The sequence below is a fragment of the Eriocheir sinensis genome, chromosome 57 (genome assembly GCF_024679095.1).
Source record: "Eriocheir sinensis breed Jianghai 21 chromosome 57, ASM2467909v1, whole genome shotgun sequence".
Lineage (NCBI taxonomy): Eukaryota > Metazoa > Arthropoda > Malacostraca > Decapoda > Varunidae > Eriocheir > Eriocheir sinensis.
Genome location: NC_066565.1, coordinates 7,093,427 through 7,114,577, shown reverse-complemented (window position 1 = coordinate 7,114,577; position 21,151 = coordinate 7,093,427). Strand labels below are relative to the sequence as shown.

The window sequence follows — 21,151 nt, the reverse complement described above, 5'->3', positions numbered from 1 at the left end:
ACACCACACCATACCCAGCCACACCACAAACCACACCCAGTCACACCACACACCATACACCATACCCAGCCACACCACACCACACCCAGCCACACCACATTACTCTCCCTTTTCCTTCCTTGGGATTTCCTTCCCTTGCTCTGCCTTCCCTTTCCTTCCCTTCCCGTTCTTGGGCTAGCCTTCCTTCCCTACTGCAGCCTTCCTTCCTCTTCCTCCCCTTCCTCTCTCTTCCCTTCCTCTCCCTCCCATCCCCTTCCCTACCTTGGTCACTATAACTACTGTAGGCAGACACACTTCAGAAGTGGATCTTCATGTGCTTGGCAATGTAATCCCTTGTCTTAAAGAGCTTTCCACAAACATCACACTTGAACTCTCTAAGGCCATAGTGCCTGAAGACATGTCGATTGAGTGCCTGCTTCACACTGAACCTCTTCCTGCACTCTTCACACTCATGACTTTTTACACCAGTGTGTGTAAGGGTGTGTCTGTCAAGTTGACTCTTCAGGATGAATTTTTTCCCACATTCCTTACATTCATAGTTCTTCACACCAGTGTGTGTAAGGGTGTGTCTATCAAGGTCAATCTTCTGGATGAATTTTTTCCCACATTCCTTACATTCATAGTTCTTCACACCAGTGTGTGTAAGGGTGTGTGTATCAAGGTTACCCTTCCGGTTGAATTTTTTCCCACATTCCTTACATTCATAGTTCTTCACACCAGTGTGTGAAAGGGTGTGTGTATCAAGGTGACTCTTCTGGATGAATTGTTTCCCACATTCCTTACATTCATAGTTCTTCACACAAGTGTGTGTAAGGGTGTGATATCTGAGGCCTTGCCTTGTGGTTAATTCTTTTCCACACTCCAGACACACAAACTTCCTCTCTCCTTTGTTGCTGGAGTTGCCAGCAGCCAGTTGCTTCATCTGGTGACCACTGACCCTCCTGCCCCCTGCAGCAGTCTGCTCCTGCTTGTCCTGGCCACTCATGCTGCTGTCCAGCCCTGCAGATGAGGCGGCCCCAACCTTTGCGGAAGCTGAGTGTGTTGCTATTGTCCTCGTTCTTTCCTTGTTCTCTTTTCCTCTACACACCGGCAGCCTAGGGTCCGTGGTCGTGGTCGAGGGTAGACGTGCCCGTGAGAGCTCTGTAAAAGTGAAGGAATTCTCCAATAGTAATATTGCCAGAAGAATGAATCGTTCGAAGAATAATCCGTCTAGTAAGCAGGCGGGCACAAAAACCAAGGATACTGTTGGATCTGGCAAAACAAGCCTTGCGGCTGGGGGCGGGGATGATCAGCTGACAGGGGCAGACGATAGCGACGCAGATAAACAAACAGACACATGCCCAGTCTGTAAGGTTAAGGTTGGTGAGGAAGACAAGGCTCTAGGCTGTGAACTATGTGAAATGTGGCACCACATAAAGTGTGAGGAGGTCACTGAGGCAGTGTATAATTTCCTGAGCAGCAATCAAGTAAGTAAGATTCACTGGTATTGTACCAAATGCGATATTGTTGCGGGGAAATTGTTCAAACAAGTAACCAACACATCCAAGAGACAGGATAAAGTAGAAAGACGTATGGATGCCCTGGAAACTAAAACCACTGAGGCCTTAGAGGAGATCAAGAGTGATGTCAAGAGTCTGAAGGAGGAAATTAGAGATGATATCAGGTCTCAAGTGAACAGTGAGTTCAAATCTAGGATTGATGAAGTCAAGCAGAAAGTTGGGGAGGAAGTCAAGAGTGTGATTAATGAAGCAGTGGAAAGCAAAACAGTTGATATAACAGTTGACACGAGGAACTAAGCAGGCGGATCCAGAAAATCAATTTTGGGGAGCCCGCTGGTAAAATTTCATAAGTTAGCGACAGCCTCAAACAGTGAAGACCAATGGATAGTGATGGCGGTTCTTTGCTTAAAATCCGCAGCTCCCGAGCAATCAACGTATATGTGACAAATGAATTTTTCTTGTATCTATATATGAAGTGCAATCAATATTAAGCTGGCAAGCAATAACAAGAAACAATTCAAATTGCACATCCGACCGTAAAAGGCAGATCTGAACAGGTAGAAATCATCACCATACGATCACTCGAAGAAAACTAAATGTTTATTTCGATATGTAAGCAGCAAGGGTGATCATAATACAGGTCATATATAAATTACAAACCTGACCTTTACAAAAAAGAGCTATTATGTGAAATTAGACGCAGCTGAAGATAAAAAGGAATTCTTATAGGGCTTCTTTTACACGGGATTGAGGTAACACATTTGCAAAGATTGGCTGATCTAAAGAAATATATTTACAAATTCCCAAGTATTCAACAAGTGCCTCACCAAGCAAAGAGTAGTCGGCGGTTTTTTTCGCCGAATTTGCTTATCAATCTCTCGACTGAAATGGGGATATCATGGTGGACACAGAGGAGGGCAAGCCTGTTCAGGCGCTCTTGGCCGACGGTACTCCTCAGATGCTGGTGCTGGCGTGTGCCTGGGCTTCTTTGATCGTTTGGAAGACCGGAACAGATAATCCCCAGCGCTCCGCTTCTGCCTTCACGAGTGTCAGGGATTCAATGTTGAGTTCGTAGAGCTTCGCCACTTGAAGCACAACCGCACGCAACATCCGTTTCTGGGCCTTTGAGGAGTTGCTTGAGCTGAAGTGCGACAGGCACTGTGTCGTCACCGAACCAACTCTTCAACTCAGCCAAGATGTAGTCCATGAATGGAATGTACACCGCCCGGCGGTAGTACTCCTCAGCATTCTCGCACGGAACATTTGATCGCTGGGTCTGTCGTCCACAGAGTCGTGGCACAGGGATGGTGTCATGCGATGACCCCACCTCGACCAAAAGCTCTTCCGCTTTCGTGAACACGTCGTGAAAATGATTCTCCGCATCTGCTCTGAACTTGGCAAAAATGGTCTCGATGCCACGGCATCGGCTGACACCAGGTCGCCATCTTTCCTCTGAAGTTTGGCTCGGCTCGAGAGTATGTGCCAATATACACTCCACTACAACCAGTCCAACGAGAAAGCAGGAAACACGTATGGCGATGAGAAGGAGCCCAGCGGTGGCGTCAAGTTCCTCCTCGAGAAAAACAGCGATGACAGGCAGAAATTCAACGAAAACCATCATTCTGTCATGCCTCTCAATCCACCTGGTGGGGCACAGGGGAACAAGCGTTTCGCACTTGGCCGAGGTAACCTTGACAACCTCTGTGAAGCGGAGAGAGCGCACATTCAAAGAATGAACGAAGCTGTACACCTGGGTCAGTGTCGACACCTGGGTCAGGTTGTACACCTGGGTCAGTGTTGTACACCTGGGTCAGGTTGTACACCTGGGTCAGTGTTGTACACCTGGGTCAGGTTGTACACCTGGGTCAGGTTGTACACCTGGGTCAGTGTTGTACACCTGGGTCAGTGTTGTACACCTGGGTCAGTGTTGTACACCTGGGTCAGTGTTGTACACCTGGGTCAGTGTTGTACACCTGGGTCAGTGTTGTACACCTGGGTCAGGTTGTACACCTGGGTCAGTGTTGTACACCTGGGTCAGTGTTGTACACCTGGGTCAGTGTTGTACACCTGGGTCAGGTTGTACACCTGGGTCAGTGTTGTACACCTGGGTCAGGTTGTACACCTGGATCAGTGTTGTACATCTGGGTCAGGTTGTACACCTGGGTCAGGTTGTACACCTGGGTCAGGTTGTACACCTGGGTCAGTGTTGTACACCTGGGTCAGGTTGTACACCTGGGTCAGGTTGTACACCTGGGTCAGTGTTGTACACCTGGGTCAGGTTGTACACCTGGGTCAGGTTGTACACCTGGGTCAGTGTTGTACACCTGGGTCAGGTTGTACACCTGGGTCAGTGTTGTACACCTGGGTCAGGTTGTACACCTGGGTCAGTGTTGTACACCTGGGTCAGTGTTGTACACCTGGGTCAGGTTGTACACCTGGGTCAGTGTTGTACACCTGGGTCAGGTTGTACACCTGGGTCAGGTTGTACACCTGGGTCAGGTTGTACACCTGGGTCAGGTTGTACACCTGGGTCAGTGTTGTACACCTGGGTCAGGTTGTACACCTGGGTCAGTGTTGTACACCTGGGTCAGTGTTGTACACCTGGGTCAGGTTGTACACCTGGGTCAGGTTGTACACCTGGGTCAGGTTGTACACCTGGGTCAGTGTTGTACACCTGGGTCAGGTTGTACACCTGGGTCAGGTTGTACACCTGGGTCAGTGTTGTACACCTGGGTCAGGTTGTACACCTGGGTCAGTGTTGTACACCTGGGTCAGTGTTGTACACCTGGGTCAGTGTTGTACACCTGGGTCAGTGTTTGAAGAGCGATCTTCACTTCCTGGACGTCACACGCCTTCGTCAGTACAAGATTCTGTCGGTGGCTAAAGCAGTGGATTGGCTTGGCCAGGGTGTACTTCTTCATGAGTACTGCGGCACACCCTTTGAATGTTCCCACCATGGCACTTGCTCCATCGAAACCAAGTCCCCTGCACTTGGCCATGTTCAATCCGAGGTCTTCAACAGTGCACAAAAGGAGCCAGGCTAAACCTTTACCGGTGAGGTCATGAGCACGCACAAAGGCAAGGAAGTCTTCCCTTATTTCCTCTGCCAAGTGCCGAATGATGATAGTGGCCTGCACTAAAATTCACTTTCTGCTTGCATGTGAGGAATGAGGTCACAAAGATTTTTTCCTAGGCCTTTAAATCTTACTCTATAATATTCAATATATGATTCCGGAACTTAAATACTGAAAATAAATAAAGAAAATCCTGAGTTCTCCAGAAATGCAACAGAAAGGTACCAGTTTTCGTTTTGACTCTCTCAGAAAGTGGACATTTTAGTCGTCCGACACCCCCAGCCCCTCCCCCCCCTTGGAACGGCGTACTACGGCCCTGTACGAGTATATAGATTGTTAGATGAGTGCGGGGCCATAAGAGCGCGGTGCCCATTGTGCCCTGGCCCTGCAGGAGTGAAAAATTACATCAGACACCGAAAAAATTTAAATCTTGCCTGAGCATCCCGTCCACCTCCGCATAGTAAAGCCCAAGGAACCATAGAGGAGGAATTTTTTTAAGTTTGGAGGACAGCGTCCAGAGCTATCTAGCGGCGGCCGGCTTCGCTCCCCAGCTCTCTAGCTTTTTAGGGGTATCTTAGATATATTTTATGTTTTCTCAATTCATGGGTATTTCAAATATTTTAGTTATCCTAATATTTTTTGGGGGGGGGCCCGGGTCATCTGGCTCCCCACCCCCATATCCGTGCCTGCATATGCCTACAGCCGACGACACATTCTGTATTATACAGTAGAGCCCCATTTAGCGCGAGAATTAGGTGGATGAACGCGGTCGCGCTAATTGAATAAAGTAACCAATATGAAAAAAGTTATTTGGTGCAGACGTGGGTCTGACTTTTGGGTTTGATAATTACTCAAAATACGCAGTCATCAGTTATCGAGACAAACTGGTAAGAGAGAGGACTGTGTTAGACTGCAGGAAGATCTCTACAGGATGCAACATTGGTCGGGGAAGTGGTTGTTGGAGTTCCACCCTGAAAAGTGCAGTGCTATGAGGCTAGGAACATCAAATGAAGAAAAGGTCACATGCAACATGAGGGAGGAGCTAAGGGACATCACAGTGGAAGAGGACCTGGGAGTTTGGACTGATTGCGAGCTGAAGTTTAAAGAACACCGTGCAAGGAAAATCAATAAGGCTAACGGATTGGTCGGACTGATCCGACGTACATTTGTGACACTGGATGAGTCAGAACTCAAGTTATTGTTTATTGCCTTAGTTCGACCACACCTAGAGTATGCAAACCAAGCCTGGTCCCCGAGCAAGAAGATGGACATTGAGGCAGTGGAGGCAGTTCAAAGAAGAGCCACCAAATTGGTACCAACCTTGAAGAACTTGTCATATCCAGAACCACTACAGAAATTAGGCCTCCCAACCCTGTCATACAGACGATCAAGAGGTGATATGACAGAATTGTTCAAGATCATGAATGGAGTGTACGACAGTGACATATGCAGCGGCCTCTTCATGGATCAAAATTATCAAGCTACACGGGGACATAGTAAGAAGATATATAAACAATGTGCCAGGTTAGATATAAGAAAATATTCATTCTGTAATAGACTGGTGGATATCTGGAACGGCCTCCCTGAAGCAGTAGTGAGTGCACCATCAGTTAAAACCTTTGAAAATAGGTTGGATAAGGCATGGAGATCACAGAGACAAAAACTTGAGCACATGGTAGCCATTGATATTGGGCACGGGTCCAGACAACTCGACCACGGAGACCACCCGAACGGAGACACAGAGACCGGAGACACAGGCTTTGTTAGCCTCTTCTGGATTTCTTCTGTGAGTTTCTGTGACCGTCGGGTTCTTATTGTTGGTGATAGTCAGGTTCGTTATGTTGACAGGTATTTTTGCTCCAAGGAAAAGAACAGGACGAGGGTGTGTTTCCCAGGGGCAGGGATGGGCCATATATCAGACAGGATTGAGGCGTGTATGGCAAGCGAGGGATCGAACCCCATTGTCTTTCTCAGCTGTGGCGGAAACGGTTTCTCGTGTGCCAAGCGAGGACCTTCTCAGGCGTTTTAGAGAATTGTTAGGCAGGATACGTGACGCTGGTCACATGCACATACCAGTAGTGTGTGGCGTCCTGCCAAGGAAGGGCGTTGGCGATGGATGGCTGTCCAGGGCGATAGCAGTGAACAGAAGACTTGCTGAGCACTGCGAGCGCAATGGGTGGCTGTTCGTCGACAATTGGGACCTCTTTTTTGGCAACGACGCCCTCTACGCCCGTGACAGGATACACTTGACGTTCAAGGGTGTTGAGGCTCTCTCAGACTCCCTTGAGCGAGCACTTGGTACCCTGAGGGATTTTTTAGTATAGGCGAGGGGGGAAGGAGTAATGGGAGCAATGGGAGGAGTAATGGAAGAGGACATCTAGCTCATAATATAACCAGGCAGCTTAGAAGTAATTATAGGGGAGTAACAGAGGGCGGGCTAAGAATCTTCTATACTAACAGCAGGAGCCTCAGAAACAAGATAGACTTACTAAGGGGTGAAGCTTGTTCAGAAAATTTTGACATAATAGCGATCACTGAGACATGGATAGACACTGCCAATAGAAATTTTAGATCAGAATTTGAAATAACGGGTTATCAGATATTTCACAAAGACAGAAGGGGCAGAAAGGGAGGCGGAGTTGCGCTATATGTTAAAGACTCACTTAAATGTTTAGTTGACAATTCAGTCAAAACTAACATGGATTCAGAATCAGTTTGGGTGGACGTTTACAAAGGGAAAGAAAAACTAACTCTAGGAGTTATGTACAGGCCACCCAGCCTTAACAGGCAGGACACGAGTATATTTCTACAGGAGATTGGCAGGGCGAGTAGGAGTAGAAATGTCTGCGTAATGGGGGACTTTATTTATAGGAATATAGACTGGGAAGACCTAGTGGGTGACCTGGAAGCCGAGGACTTTCTTGAAGTTATACAAGATAATTTCCTTAAGCAGGTAGTTACTGAGCCTACCAGAGGAGATAACATATTAGACTTAGTCCTAACCAATAATGGGAACTTGCTACGTGAGTTGGAGGTGGGCGGAGAGTTAGGAAATAGTGACCACAGAACGGTTCGTTTTAGCTGGGCGTTATCGCGATACTTTATCGCTGATAACAAAATCGGATTATCGACCATCCGCTACTTATTTAAATATATATCGGTATCTTCGTTACTTTTGTAACCAAACTAGCTATAATCGTTACTTTTTTTCCGCCTCTCAGAAAAAAACGTTGTCTCCTCCCTACTGCGCATGCGTGGCCCGGTGTTGTATGAAAAAACTTCGGGGTATGAAATATCTTCGGTGATGAGAGTTCATACTTAGATCATGAAAATTAAAACACTAGGTTATTTTTTTATGCTACTGAAAAATCAATATATCATAGAGAAAAATCATTTAACTTTGCCCCAAAAATGATTATTCACTGCCTCAAATTTGATATTCCATATTCGTTTGTGACCATGCCATGGTATTGAAGGCACCTGGTGTTGTGTTATTTGGTGTCCCATCGTCAAAAGCTGGCGCTTTTGTTTACAAACACTGGTCGAGATCTCGTGAACTGCGCATGCTCAGACCATTAAGTTTAGACCTGTACAGTCTCACAATGTTTTTTTTAACCCATTAAGAGTTGTTGGAAAGCTGAATCAAACATACAGTACCACCATCCTCGCTGTTTCTAGAACGACGTACACTCTGTACATATAAATACAACTCGTACAGAGTGCCGTTCTAGTAACAGCGAGGACGGTGGTAGTGGTACTATATGTCTGATTCAGCCTTCCAGCAACTCTTTATTACGGTTTAAAAGCTTTGTGAGACTGTACAGGTCTACGCTTGCTGGTCTGAGCATGCACCGTTCATGAGAGACCAGTGTTTGTAAACAATTTTTGACGGTGGGGACGCCAAATAACACAACACCGGTTCAGGCATTTCTAGTATTACCGTCCATATGTACGTGTCAACGTGTGGTTTTAAGGTTCTGTAAGTTTCCTAAAATACAGATAACGAAAATTTGAATTCATCAATGTTCTATCTGAAATATCAATATAGTATCGTTTTTGCCTATCGGACTTATCGCTAGCTAGTATCGGAATTGTGGATTTATATCAGGTATCGGTTATCGGTTATCGCCTATATTTGTGTCTCTAGTTAACAAATATCGGTTATCGCCGTTAAGGTTTTTCATTATCAGTTATCGGGAATAAGGTTTTCTGTTATCGTGCCCAGCTATGGCGGTAACCAGCAAACCAAACCCAGTGTTTGTGCCAGATTTCAGAAGAGCAAATTACAAGGGGCTTCGAAGACATCTTGAAAGGGTAAACTGGGATAATTTAGGAATTCATGAGGGCCAGAACTGCAGATTGGAGAGCCAGGAGAACCAGGTAGAAATGTCTTACAATAATTTAGTTAGAGTAATAGTAGAGGGGCAAGGACAGCATATACCACAGTGAACACTTAGAAAAGAAAACAATGATCTTAAGTGGATGACTCGTGGACTAAAACACGAGATTGGGTTAAAGAAGGGAATTTATCAGAAAATAAAGAATGGTGAAACACATCTCAGGGGCCGGTACGTCGAACTATCTAGATTAGTTAAGAAAAACACCAGGATGGCAAAAAGGAACTATGAGATCAAAGTACCAAATGAGGCGGAAAGTAATCCTAAGGGCTTCTTTCAGATGTATAGAACAAAAAAACGGGAGAAAATTGGACCGCTGAAAACAAACAGGGGAGCTAGTAGAAAATTACGAAAATATGAGCACATTGTTGAACGACTACTTCCTTTCAGTATTCACACAGGAGGATCGAACGACTATACCGGAAAGGGTTCAGGTGTACGAGGGCGGGGATGGCGATAAGTTGAGGGATATAATCATTACCAGGCAAGTAGTTCAGGATGAGATAGATAAGCTTAAGAAGAACAAGTCGCCAGGTCCTAACGGGATATTTCCGAGGGTATTAAAGGAATTAGGTGATGTACTCAGTGACCCACTAACCGACATCTTTAAGATGTCGGTAAATACTACTATGTGCCGAGCCTATGGAACGTAGCTAATGTGACGCCGATTTTTAAAAAGGGGGACAAGTCAGTTGCTTCAAACTATCGCCCAATTAGCTTAACATCAGTTATAGGCGGTTGCCGGTCAACTGAACCAGTGCCACTTGCACCAGTACCACATGCACCAGTACCACATGCACCAGTGCCAACTGAACCAGTGGTCAACTGAACCAGTGGTCAACTGAACCAGTTGTCAAGTGAACCAGTGGTCATTTGAACCAGTGGTCATTTGAACCAGTAACCATCTGAACCAGTGTAAACTGAACCAGTACTACTTGAACCAGTACTATTTCAACCAGTGACCATCTGAACCAGTGGTCATCTGAACCAGTGCTACTTGAACCAGTGCAAACTGAACCAGTACTACTACTTGAACCAGTACTATTTCAACCAGTGACCATCTGAACCAGTGGTCATCTGAACCAGTGCAACTTGAACCAGTGCAAACTGAACCAGTAGTACTTGAACCAGTACTAATTCAACCAGTGACCATCTGAACCAGTGGTCATCTGAACCAGTGCAACTTGAACCAGTGCAAACTGAACCAGTAGTACTTGAACCAGTACTATTTCAGCCAGTGACCGTGTAATACAATTTAACCCTTTTTCGAAGGCCGATGGTACTGTACTCCGTTGTGTAACCCTTTCATTACAGGTGTAACTCGTTTATGTTAGCATCCTCCCTGGGCTTAAACCACGCATACTGAATTAAAACAACAAATTATCCTAGGCTTTGCATTGAATTAAAACAAGAAATAACCCTAGGCTTTGTACTGAATTAAAGCAAAAAATAATCCTAGGCTTTGTACTGAATTAAAGCAAAAAATAATCCTAGGCTTTGCATTGAATTAAAACAAGAAATAACCCTAGGCTTTGTACTGAATTAAAGCAAAAAATAACCCTAGGCTTTGTACTGAATTAAAGCAAAAAATAACCCTAGGCTTTGTACTGAATTAAAGCAAAAAATAACCCTAGGCTTTGTATTGAATTAAAACAAGAAATAAGCCTAGGCTTTGTACTGAATTAAAGCAAAAAATAACCCTAGGCTTTGTACTGAATTAAAACAACAAATTATCCTAGGCTTTGCATTGAATTAAAACAAGAAATAACCCTAGGCTTTGTACTGAATTAAAACAAGAAATAACCCTAGGTTAGTACTTATTTAAAGTAACTTGTCGGCTTCTTCACCATAAGATCTAACTTTAACTGCTAGTCTGTTTGCTAAAAGTACATATGTATTTCTTGGCCTCTCAAGATTGACAGCTTGGGCATTTTGCATTGTTAGCCTATGAACTGCAATGTCTTTTCTGATACCATTCATGAAAGACCACATTGTTGGATGAGAGCACATAAAAAGTGACTTGAGCGAATTATGAAACCCTTCCGTGCAATCATACATGACAATGTCTGCATAATCATTAGGTATCTCAAAGTTTCGAGACTGAGGAGGTGGTTGGATGTTCTCCTCTTTTTGGCGTGTTCGTCTAATACGTCGTTCAATGGCAGATTTAACTGGCATTCTTGCCAAGACATCATCGTTTAAGGGACCATCTGAACCTTTTTTTCGGGAAGAGTGTGCCAATTTTTTAACACGCGTCTGGCAATCCTGCCTGCGGCCCCAGGGCGCCGCCAGTGGCCCACCAGGCCCAGTAGGGGTTAGACTTCACTGAGAGTGGGTGCTTTCACGTTGCACCTACTCAGTTAACCGTACTTTTTTTGTAGTTATAATACTGTATATCTTCAAATAATTTTATGTGAAATGGCTCTAGATATTTCATAGTCCTTGAGGTGGAGAATTGCTAGTGCATCATGGTTTTGAGTATATTCTTCGGACAAAAGAGCCTTGGATGGATGCTGAAAAAAGTATTGGAGGTGCAGGAAATATAAGACTTTCAAATGTAAATCATCAATAATAACGAAGGGCTCAAATATTATAAAGAACCTCTGACCACACCCATTCTGGAGACTCTATTCAAACTGACGTTCATGTTGCCCTTGCAAAATGAAACAAGATGCAAAAACACTCGTGCCACCACAAGGACAATTCTCGCCGACCATCTCGTTCCCTTAAACGATGATGTCTTGGCAAGAATGCCAGTTAAATCTGCCATTGAACGACGTATTAGACGAACACGCCAAAAAGAGAACATCCAACCACCTCCTCAGTCTCGAAACTTTGAGATACCTAATGATTATGCAGACATTGTCATGTATGATTCTGGAGTCGATGATCCTCAAAGAATGTTAGCCTTTGGGAGACATGATTTGGTAAATTGCCTTCAGAGTGAGTTATGGATTAGTGATGGAACATTTGAGACTACCCCATTGATTTTCTTTCAGTTGTATACTATTCACGCCAAGATAGGAAACTCCTATCCCCCTTGTATATATTTTCTCTTGCCAAACAAAAAAGCTGAAACATACACACGTATGAGTGAAATTTTAAAATGTTGCATCCAGGTCTCAACCCTTATACTATCTTACTTGATTTTGAGTTGGCGGCAATAAATGCTTTCAAAATGAGTTTCCTCTAGCAAGAGTATCTGGATGTTTCTTTCATTTAAATCAGTCTGTGATAAGAAAGGTAAATGAATTGGGATTGAAGGTCAGGTATGAAACAGACCGTGATTTTGCAATGACTGTCAAGTCCTTCCAGCACTTGCTTTTGTACCAATTGATGAAGTACCTGAGGTCTTTGAAGAGTTGGGAGCTGCTTTTCCAGATGAGGCTGAATGCAATGACCTAATTGCATATTTTGAATCTACATACGTACGTGGACCTCGAGTAGGAGGAAGGGCAAGAAACCCAAGATTTGAACCACAGCTATGGAATCATTACGAGGATGCCCAAATATGTGCACCAAAACCACTAATTGCACGGAAGGGTTTCATAATTCGCTCAAGTCACTTTTATGTGCTCTCATCCAACAATGTGGTCTTTCATGAATGGTATCAGAAAAGACATTGCAGTTCATAGGCTAACAATGCAAAATGCCCAAGCTGTCAATCTTGAGGCCAAGAAATAGATATGTACTTTTAGCAAACAGACTAGCAGTTAAAGTTAGATCTTATGGTGAAGAAGCCGACAAGTTACGATATTTGAGAGCAATTGCCCACATGCAAGTTGTTGGGTAGAAAATAAGATTTAGTGCTGTGCAACTATATACAGTACTTACCTTGTTAACATAGAGTAACCAAACGTTATACTGCATTTTATTTATATTTCTTCAACTTTATTTTTCTTCAAGATCTGAATATAATTAGTTTACTCACAATTCAGAGTATTTTTTATTCCATAAAATATGTGCGAGTTCAGCAGAATTTGTTGTGACTCAACTGTATTTTTATTTCCTTCGGAAACCTACATTAAAATGGTCACACTTCATTTACAAACACAAAGTGAAAAATATTTCACAAAAAGTAATAAATAAAAATAAATAAAACAAGAAAAGGAAATATAAAAACTGTTATAAGCTAGGAAAAGAAAAAAAAAAACTAAAAGAAAAAAGTAAAAAAAAAATAAATAAAAATATAATATAAAACTAAAAAAAAAAAAAGGTCCGCGACAGCAACCCGACTCCACGTGTCGCAGGACGGGGACCAGCGCAAAATACAAATGGGTTTGCATAAGCGCGTGGTTTAAGCTGGTGCAGGGAGGATGCTAACATAAACGAGTTACACCTGTAATGAAAGGGTTACACAACGGAGCACAGTACCATCGGCCTTCGAAAAAGGGTTAAATTGTATTACACGGTCACTGGCTGAAATAGTACAAATTCAGTACAAATCCTAGGATTATTTCCTGCTTTAATTAAGTACAAAGCCTAGGGTTATTTCTTGTTTTAATTCAGTACAAAGCCTAGGCTTATTTCTTGTTTTAATTCAATACAAAGCCTAGGCTTATTTCTTGTTTTAATTCAGTACAAAGCCTAGGCTTATTTCTTGTTTTAATTCAGTACAAAGCCTAGGCTTATTTCTTGTTTTAATTCAGTACAAAGCCTAGGGTTATTTTTTGCTTTAATTCAGTACAAAGCCTAGGGTTATTTTTTGCTTTAATTCAATACAAAGCCTAGGGTTATTTTTTGCTTTAATTCAGTACAAAGCCTAGGGTTATTTCTTGTTTTAATTCAATACAAAGCCTAGGGTTATTTTTTGCTTTAATTCAGTACAAAGCCTAGGATTATTTTTTGCTTTAATTCAGTACAAAGCCTAGGGTTATTTTTTGCTTTAATTCAGTACAAAGCCTAGGATTATTTTTTGCTTTAATTCAGTACAAAGCCTAGGGTTTATTTTTTCTATAATTCAATACAAACCCTATGGTTATTTTTTGCTTTAATTCAAGCCTAGGGTTATTTATGTTTTTATTCAAATGCAAATTTAAAGGGTTATTTCTTGTTTTAATTAATTCAAGCCAAAGCCTAGGTTTTTTTTTGTTTAATCAATACAAAGCCTAGGGTTATTTTATTTTTGCTTTAATTCAGTACAAAGCCTAGGGTTATTTCTTGTTTTAATTCAATGCAAAGCCTAGGATAATTTGTTGTTTTAATTCAGTATGCGTGGTTTAAGCTGGTGCAGGGAGGATGCTAACATAAACGAGTTACACCTGTAATGAAAGGGTTACACAACGGAGTACAGTACCATCGGCCTTCGAACAAGGGTTAAATTGTATTACACGGTCACTGGCTGAAATAGTACTGGTTCAAGTACTACTGGTTCAGTTTGCACTGGTTCAAGTTGCACTGGTTCAGATGACCACTGGTTCAGATGGTCACTGGTTGAATTAGTACTGGTTCAAGTAGTAGTACTGGTTCAGTTTGCACTGGTTCAAGTAGCACTGGTTCAGATGACCACTGGTTCAGATGGTCACTGGTTGAAATAGTACTGGTTCAAGTAGTACTGGTTCAGTTTACACTGGTTCAGATGGTTACTGGTTCAAATGACCACTGGTTCAAATGACCACTGGTTCACTTGACTACTGGTTCAGTTGACCACTGGTTCAGTTGACCACTGGTTCAGATGACCACTGGTTCAGATGGTCACTGGTTGAAATAGTACTGGTTCAAGTAGTACTGGTTCAGTTTGCACTGGTTCAAGTTGCACTGGTTCGGATGGTCGCTGGTTCAAATGGTTACTGGTTCAGTTGACCACTGGTTCAGTAGACCACTGGTTCAGTTGTCTACTGGTTCAGTTGTCTACTGGTTCAGTTGGCACTGGTGCATGTGGTACTGGTGCAAGTAGCACTGGTTCAGTTGACATGGAACCATTATAGGCAAGAAGCTGGAGTCCATAATAGCCAGGAACATTCGGGAGCATTTAGAGAAACGTAGCTTAATTCACAACTTGCAGCATGGGTTCACAAAAGGTAGGTCATGCCTCACCAATCTCTTGTCCTTCTACAATAAAGTATTTGAGGCAGTTGACAGAGATGAAAATTATGATGTAATCTATCTTGATTTTAGTAAAGTGTTTGACAAAGTTCCTCACCAACGACTGTTGCTTAACTTACAGGCTCACGGAGTAGAGGGTAAAGTTTTGAACTGGGTCAAGGCGTGGCTTAGCAATAGGAAGCAAAGAGTGCAAATCAATGGTAAAAGATCTGACTGGGGATGTGTTACGAGTGGGGTCCCACAAGGTTTGGTATTAGGTCCACTTTTGTTTATTATTTATATCAATGACTTAGATACAGGAATTAGTAGTGATCATAGGTGGGCGTTATCGCGATAAGTTATCTCGATACTTTATCACTGATAACAAAGTCGGGTTATCGGCCATCCGCTACTTATTTAAATATATATCGGTATCTTCGTTACTTTTGTAAGCAAACTAGCAATAATCGCTACTTTTTTCCGCCTCAGAAAAAAAAAAACGTTGTCTCCCTACTGTGCATGCGTGGCCCGGTGTTGTATGAAAAAACTTCGGAACATGAAATATCTTCGGTGAAGAGATTTCATACTTAGATCATCAAAATTAAAACACTAGGTTATTTTTTATGTTACTCAAAAAAGGAATATATTAAAGAGAAAAATCATTTAACTTTGCCCCCAGAATGATTATTCACTGCCTCAAATTTGATATTCCATATTCGTTTGTGAGCATGCCATGGTATTGAAGGCACCCGGTGTTGTGTTATTTGGTGTCCCATCGTCAAAATCTGGCGCTTTTGTTTACAAACACTGGTCTCTCGTGAACTGCGCATGCTCCGACCAGTAAGTGTAGACCTGTACAGTCTCACAAAGCTTTTTAACACATTAAGAGTTGCTGGAAAGCTGAATTAAACATAGATCACCACCATCCTCGCTGTTTCTAGAACGACACTCTGTACATATAAATACAACTCGTACAGATCGAGTGTCGTTCTAGAAACAGCGAGGATGGTGGTAGTGGTACTGTATGTCTGATTCAGCCTTCCAGCAACTCTTAATTACGGTTTAAAGCTTTGTGAGACTGTACAGGTCTACGCTGCTGGTCTGAGCACGCAGTTCACGAGCGACCAGTGTTTGTAAACAAAAGCGCCAGCTTTTGACGGTGGGGACGCCAAATAACACAACACCAGTTCAAGCGTTTCTAGTATTACCGTCCATATGTACGTGTCAACGTGTGGTTTTCAGGTTTTGTAAGTTTTCTAAAATACGGATAATGAAAATTTGAATTCATCTATGTTTTTTATTTGAAATATCAATATAGTATCGTTTTCGCCTATCGGACTTATCACAAGCTAGTATCGGAATTGTGGATTTATATCGGGTATCGGTTATCGCCTATATTTGTGTCTCCATTTATCGAATATCGGTTATCACCGTTAAGGTTTTTCATTATTAGTTATCGGGAATAAGGTTTTCTGTTATCGTGCCCAGCTATGGTAGTGATGTTAGTAAATTTGCAGATGATACCAAGATTGGTAGAGTAATTGAGTCGGATCAGGACGCTAGTATTCTCCAGGGTGAACTCAACAGATTGTATGACTGGGTGGATAAATGGCAGATGGAGTTCAATGTAGGGAAGTGCAGTATTCTGAGTGTAGGTAGGAACAACCCCTCACATAACTATTGCTTAAATGACACTCTCAAAAGCAGGTCTGGGTGCGAGAGGGATTTAGGGGTCTTAGTGAGCTCTGATCTCTGTCCAAGGGCACAATGCATTCAAGCTAGAAATCGAGCAAATAGGGTACTGGGATTTATTTCAAGGAGCGTAAGCAACAAAAGCCCCGAAGTCTTCCTCAAACTATATTTAGCATTAGTTAGACCTCATCTTGACTATGCGGTTCAGTTCTGGTCACCTTACTATAGAATGGATATCAAAATGTTAGAATTGGTGCAGAGGAGGATGACTAAGATGATTCAGGGGTTGAGAAACTTGCCATACGAGGGAAGACTCAAACAGTTAAACTTGCATTCTCTAGAAAGGCGAAGGGTGCATGGAGACATGATCGAGGTTTATAAATGGATGAAGGGCTTTAATAAAGGAGACATTCATAAGGTTTTGTTGGTAAGAGAACCGGGTAGGACACGAAGTAATGGGTTTAAACTGGATAAATTCAGATTCAACAGGGACACAGGCAAAAATTGGTTTACAAACAGGGTGCTGGATGAGTGGAATAGGCTTAGCAGTCACGTGGTGAGTGCCAATACAATTGTCACATTCAAAAATAGACTAGGTAAATTCATGGACAGCGATATTAGGTGGGGTTAGATACACGGGAGCTTAGGGTCAAAGGAGCTGCCTCTACAGAATGGACATCAACTTGCTAGAATCAGTTCAGAGGAGGATGACCAAGATGATTCAGGGGCTGAGGAACCTCCCATATCAAAATAGGCTGAAACATCTAAACTTACATTCACTAGAGAGCCGAAGAGTGCGGGGAGATCTGATAGAAGTATTCAAATGGGTCAAGGGTTACAACAAAGGCGATATAAGTAAAGTACTGAGAATTAGCCAGCAGGATAGAACTCGCAGTAATGGATTTAAATTAGAAAAGTATAGATTTAGGAAATATAGGCAAGCATTGGTTTAGTAATAGGGTGGTGGGGGAATAGAATAGACTCAGCAATCACATAGTTAGTGCAGGGACGATAGCTTGTTTTAAGAGTAGACTGGATAGGGTAAAGATTCGTATTAGGTCCGTGCCAGTATCTCATAATCTACTTTAAGAAACCTCAGTATCTCTTCATATATCTTTTCTACAAACCTTCAACAGTCATGGAAACGCTTTGAAAATCCAATTTAAGGACTTTTTTTTTACTCTTGAAAATAGGGGATAATGTTTACGGAAGCGCGTCGCCTCCTGGTGCTGGCCGCGGCGACGCTCCAGCCGCCGCAGCCGTAAAATAGCTCGCAGAGGGTTTAGGGTCAGGGAGCATATTTAAACTACTCCAACCAAACGGTAAATCTTAAGAATCACCACTCCACCCCCTCCACCACCCCAGCCCCCCCAATCCCCCAAGACAAGCCTGGGGAACTGTGGGGAACCGGGGCCTTCCAAAATTTCCCTAGAAAAATCCCTAAATCAGGAAAAATTCCCTAGTCTCGAAAGTAAGGAAAATCCCTACCGTATACTGTATACTCACATGCGTGGGCTAATCGCTAACCAATCATACCATCGCTAACCACCCCAAAACAGCCCTGAGCCATGACTCAAGGTCATCCAGGACTCGGGCTGAACAGGCCCAGGCTATACCCGGCCCTCAGCACGGCAGCCGTTGGGCTGCGTGTTCTAAAAAAAAAAATAACCACGCGTGGTGGACCTGGTCTCACATGCGTGGGCTAGTCGCTAACCAAGCATACCATCGCTAACCAAGCGTACCATCGCTAACCAAGCGTACCATCGCTAACCAAGCGTACCATCGCTAACCAAGCGTACCATCGCTAACCAAGCGTACCATCGCTAACCAAGCATACCAACGCTAACCAAGCGCACCGTTGCTAACCAAGCGTACCGTCGCTAACCAAACGTTTGTAGAAAAAAAATATATGAAGACCTAGTGATGCTTCATACGGCAGGTAATGAATGCGAGCTATTTTGCGGCGGCAGCGTTAGCTCGATTAATCCCTTTAGGGAGCTGTGGTTTTGGTGGTCGTTAGCTCGATTAATCCCTGTAGGGAACAGTGGTTTTGGTGGTGGACGGCCAAATCACTGAAAAATGGGCTTTCAAAATGTCCCTACAAAAATCCCCAAAATCGGGAAAAATCCCTAGTCTCTAAAGAAAGGAAATTCCCTAACGTATACTCTTTTAATCTATTCCTATATAGCGTAGCAGCCGCCGCAGCGGGTCTGTTGACGAGTGTAGGGCGTGCAATTGGATGGTCAGCGTAGTTGAACCCCCACCCCACCACCCCAATCGTAGTCGAGCAACTCTTGGGAAATGTCATGTTTCATAATTACATATGGTACAATACTGACGGTTAACCCGTCCACTTCTTGTAAGTTGATGCTAGATAATTTTTACCGAGTAGTTTAAGGTACAAAATAAAACAGATTTGTGACAGCTGTCATCCAGATCGAACTGACGCTCCTGCTGTTAACTGACGCGGGAGTGACCTACCGACTGCTACGTATGACCCTGGCCTCCATTTTACTCAAATTCCACTATAAGTATCTCGCACTGAACAATATTCGTTTGTTTTCTGACACGTGCTTGTCACACCATATGTGACACATGACACGCCCGTGTCTTTGTTGGACCCGGTACTGGGACAGTAATCGGTCCTTTTGTCAACCTACATGCACACCAATAAAGAGGTTAAATACTCAGTTAACACTTACCGAAAGGTAAAGTAGACGGATATTTTGAGGGAGTGAGTGTCGGGCCTTCCATCCATTATGGCGGCTTGAAAACAACTGACTTCAGGAACCCACCGTTAGGTGCCGCCGCTGATACCCTCACGTAGTAATATTTTACGAATGTATTAGAAAATACAAATAGCTGCGGCATTAGTTGCTTTAATATAGAGAAAAAAATAACGTAAAACTCTTAAAAGACCGTTTTTTTGTCCGAAATTGTTATAATCCATGCGCATTTTGGATATTACTGACTTAGGAACTAGTTTGTAGGGTGCACTGCAAGGCAGGTATGAGGCTCAGTCTGTGTATAGAGGCGGTTGTGAAACAATAACAATGGACTTAGAAAATCCAAGCCACCTAACTCTATAATTAAAGAGGCTTGCCCCCCTGGCCCCTCCCCAAGGTAAAACGTATACGAAAATGCATTATAATGATAATTCTTTCACGTGCTAAATTACTACGAATATTGGTTTGTAGTGGTTATTCTTAAGTTTTGCCGAAAAGATATATGAAGAGATACTGATGTTTCATAAGGTAGGTAATGAGATACTGGCACGGACCTAAAACGAATCTTAACCCTGGATAGCTACATGGACGAGGACGACAGGTGGCAGTGAGGTGTGGGTGCAGTAGGGTGACGGGGTACTGGATGCGTGCCTAGTACCGCCGGTATAACGAGGATCAAGCCTCTACCTGTAACCCCTGTAACTACACCTCACCCATCGTGAGTAGTGGGGGGGATTCTGGAGCTGCCCTGTGTAGGCCACCCGGCCTCTTGCAGTTTCCCTATGTTCTTATGTTCTTATGAGTGGAGGGCGGGGCCTGTCTTGTGCAGGACAGCTTACCTACTTCTGCTGCATGAGAAGGTTAAGACTTCCCGGCGGCGGTGGTGGAGGTGTTGTCCTGGCAGTGTTGGGGCTGAGGGTGTCGCTGGCCAGCAGGTCCCCAGCGCTGGCCCGTGGGTGTGGAGCCTTCGTCGTCTTCTTCTTCTGGGGTGTTTTAGGGGGCTGGTTGGGCAGGGCCAGAAGGGATGCGGCGTGTGCTCTCTTGCTCTTGCTCTTGCTGTACAGGTGACCCATTGGAGAGTCAGGCCTTCGCTTCTTCTTCTTCTTCGTGGGTGTTTTATGTATTTCCCGAAACAAGTCTTTCATCTTCTCATTATCCGCTTTATAAAAGTTAAGTTTCCATGTACAGTCCTCTTGCTCCCTTGGTCTTGAACCTGCGGTGATGTTGAAACACAGAAAGGCATGCTTAATCCTAGCTAGTGGTGCAAGGTATTTTACTTCACTGATTTCGTTTGCTGTCTTGGTAAACACAAGGTCAAGTCTGGATGGATGGTCTGTGTCCCTTAAATGTGTCCATTCCTCTGTGTTCTGCGTCCAAAAGTTATCGTTCACTGCTTCCAAGAAGTTCGTCGCTTGTCCCGCACCCTGAGTACCCTCGATCCATAACTCTGTTCTCCTCCCAGTTAATATTTCCATAGTTAAAGTCTCCACATACTAATATTTGACTATTTACAGAATAAACTTCACTTAACCTTATGAGATCACATATGAGATCATTGTTTTCCGCTGTTGAAGAAGGAGATCTATAAATAGTTCCCAGTACTGGGATATATTTCAAGGAGCGTAAGCAACAGAAGCCGCGATGTCTTCCTCAAACTATATTTAGCATTAGTTAGACCTCATCTTGACTATGCGGTTCAGTTCTGGTCACCTTACTATAGAATGGATATCAAAATGTTA

The 21,151-nt window shown here is 43.4% G+C and overlaps 1 protein-coding gene across 12 annotated transcripts in view; it reads right to left on the bottom strand.

The window, feature by feature from the left end:
- The window catches only part of LOC126984761 (uncharacterized), a 31,736-nt gene that overhangs the window by 5,423 nt on the left and 5,162 nt on the right, over nucleotides 1–21,151 (bottom strand). For 3 of the 12 annotated variants that reach the window (XR_007737635.1, XR_007737639.1, XR_007737636.1), the window contains exons 2-3: nucleotides 20,252–20,625; nucleotides 262–1,140 (exon numbers count right to left, since the gene is read on the bottom strand). The exons of 3 other annotated variants lie outside the window; for them this stretch is intronic. The gene's annotated coding sequence lies outside the window, so the exon portion shown is untranslated. The remainder of the gene's footprint in view (nucleotides 1–261; nucleotides 1,141–20,251; nucleotides 20,626–21,151) is intronic. 6 more of the 12 variants (XR_007737637.1, XR_007737643.1, XR_007737642.1 and 3 more) reach the window with 4 other exon arrangements.